The sequence below is a fragment of the Macadamia integrifolia genome, chromosome 11 (assembly GCF_013358625.1).
Source record: "Macadamia integrifolia cultivar HAES 741 chromosome 11, SCU_Mint_v3, whole genome shotgun sequence".
NCBI classification, from domain to species: Eukaryota; Viridiplantae; Streptophyta; class Magnoliopsida; order Proteales; family Proteaceae; genus Macadamia; species Macadamia integrifolia.
The window spans coordinates 17,967,092-17,969,527 of record NC_056567.1 but is presented as its reverse complement, the minus strand read 5'-3'; the positions used below and the strand labels follow the sequence as shown (position 1 = coordinate 17,969,527).

The window sequence follows — 2,436 nt, the reverse complement described above, 5'->3', positions numbered from 1 at the left end:
CCCCCCAAAAAAAAAAAAAAGGGACATGTCGCAACCTAGGTTTCAACATCTACAGGCCGAGATCAAGTACAGCTCAAGATGTAAATCAAGTGAAATCCTGATGAATATACACTATTTAAATTCTTAGTTGATTAACGTATCTGATGATATTCAAATACAATAATATATCGGAGAGATTAATTTCAGTATCTGATGAATATTTCACCCTAGTAATTGAATTCATATTTGATAAGGATTTGAAACATCCACATCCAAATAAATATCCTATTATGTAAATAACTTTTTAATAAATAAAATAGTAATAAAAATAACAAAAAATTATTAATTATTCTACCTTATGAATGTAAAATGAATATGAAATATTTTATACATGTCATAAAAAAAAAATTTTATAATCCTAATATGAGAAAGGATACATATGGAATCTTATTTGATCCAAATATCGAAATAAATATATTATTAAATAGATAGAATTTGGATGTTTTGGATTTTTAATTATATACACCTTTAGTTTTCTAAGTCAAATATATATAGTCTAATGTCACGCTCAATTTAGGTCAATCTAGGCTGGTTTCCTTGGGTTTTAGGCTATTAACTTGGTCCCTTTTTTTTTTTTTTTTGAAAAAGAAATCTCTCAAATTGCTAATTGATTGACCTTTTGTAACTTGTTTACTTGGATACCATATGTTTCAAGAAACCTATTGTTAGTTAATAATAATTAAAAAGAAAAATAAATCTTTTATAATGGAAAAATCTTGTCATTACCATATGTCATCATGATCTTGTTTACACATAGAAGATTGATGTAACAAATCTGACTTTTTGATATTTAGGAACTGATATAGATTAGCCATAAGACAAATTTTAGCCTCAAATTCAATCAATTCCCCTACCATTCCTTTTATGTCTATGCACCCTATTATATTAAACCAATATATCTAAACTAGCAGCATTCATATCATTAGATAAGACAATGTGATTTATTTTAGTGATTTTCTTATTATTAAGACCCCTTAAGGTGTTATAGGTTGTACCTCCTTTCTTCTTGTTGATAAATGATAAATCTACTTGCTTCACTGTTCAAAATATAAAGAATTAAAATGTAATAACCCTTTCAACTTAGTCAGTTGGTCTCAAATTGGAATAGACTGAATCGATCAAATTCGATTAAAACCTAGTTCGAATCAGTTCGAGTTCGATTGATTCCAACCAAATCTAACCAACTCTTGGATCCCACACCCTTGGTTCCAGGTTTTTAAACCTTGTTCATGAAAGATTTTCAAAATGATCGAGTTTTGGGTTAGGTATGTTTCCACTACTTTGGTTGGGAGAACCAAATCATGGTATTGAGATGATGATGAACATTCAATTCAATTGGCAGAAAAACTTTTAGTTGCAACTTGCAACTACATAAATGGCATTGTTGATGACATAGCTTATGTGTCTGAAGTTGGACCAGGTTCTCTTTCGGGTACCATCCTGAAAATTTCATTTGTGTAGATCAAGATCTTACGAGAACTTGATCTATACTCCCTTGAGTTTGCTCAGCTCCTCGTACGTGTAGAAAAATTTCTCTCATCCTATGTTGGTAAGCTGCCATGTGTATTCCAACAAAAAATACCATAAAAATGTAAGAGGAAGGCGAAAATAATTTACCTGATCTCTTGCACTAGACTTAATTGTAATGGGAGTTTGGATCATCGGAAGTATACATAGAGTACCATCCCCCATGCACCTTAGAATCACCACAACGAGGCCCAAATATGAAATCACCAGAGACCAATTTGAAGTTCAAGTCATTAAACCATTCCATACGCCGCAACGTTCCTCTCCATGCAATCACGATATCCCTCCTTCCCAACGCTTTGTTCCCTTCATTCGTAGCCACTGCAACGTAACCTATCCAATTAGATTCCTTATCCAATGCCTGTCTGGACGAAGACTTCAAGATCAAAGCATCTGGTACTTCCACTGAGGATGTGGCATAGAGGAACTTAGTCACCTCGTACTTGTATGGATTACCCATCTCCAAACCCACCTTCGAGAAGAATTCAGACCTCCCATAGCGGCTACATCGGGCATACGTGGATTTTTTATCTGCGTTAAAGCGTCGTATGTCGCCTCCGCCATTCGGCCGTAGTGGATAATGTATCGCCGGAGATCAATATCGAGTGGGTCCAGCATGTTCGTCCAGTTATCTTGCCCGCTCAGCTGCTTCCATCTTTTGGAAATGCTGGAATTAGTACCGATCGTCATTTCTTTGATCCAACTTCCAAACTCAACACAACAACCCATTTAAGCTTATAGACAATTGGACAGAGAATTACAACAAATACTATTCTCCTTTAGCTTCCCTTTGGGAGTTTCTTTTGTCATGTAAATATATACCTTGTGAAATAGAAAAACCTCCCCCACCCGCAACCCCCCCCCCCCCCC

General features: G+C 34.8%; 1 pseudogene; it reads right to left on the bottom strand.

The window, feature by feature from the left end:
* Nucleotides 1-2,295, bottom strand: part of LOC122092949 — a 4,929-nt pseudogene extending 2,634 nt beyond the window's left edge.
* Nucleotides 2,296-2,436: the final 141 nt, after the last annotated feature.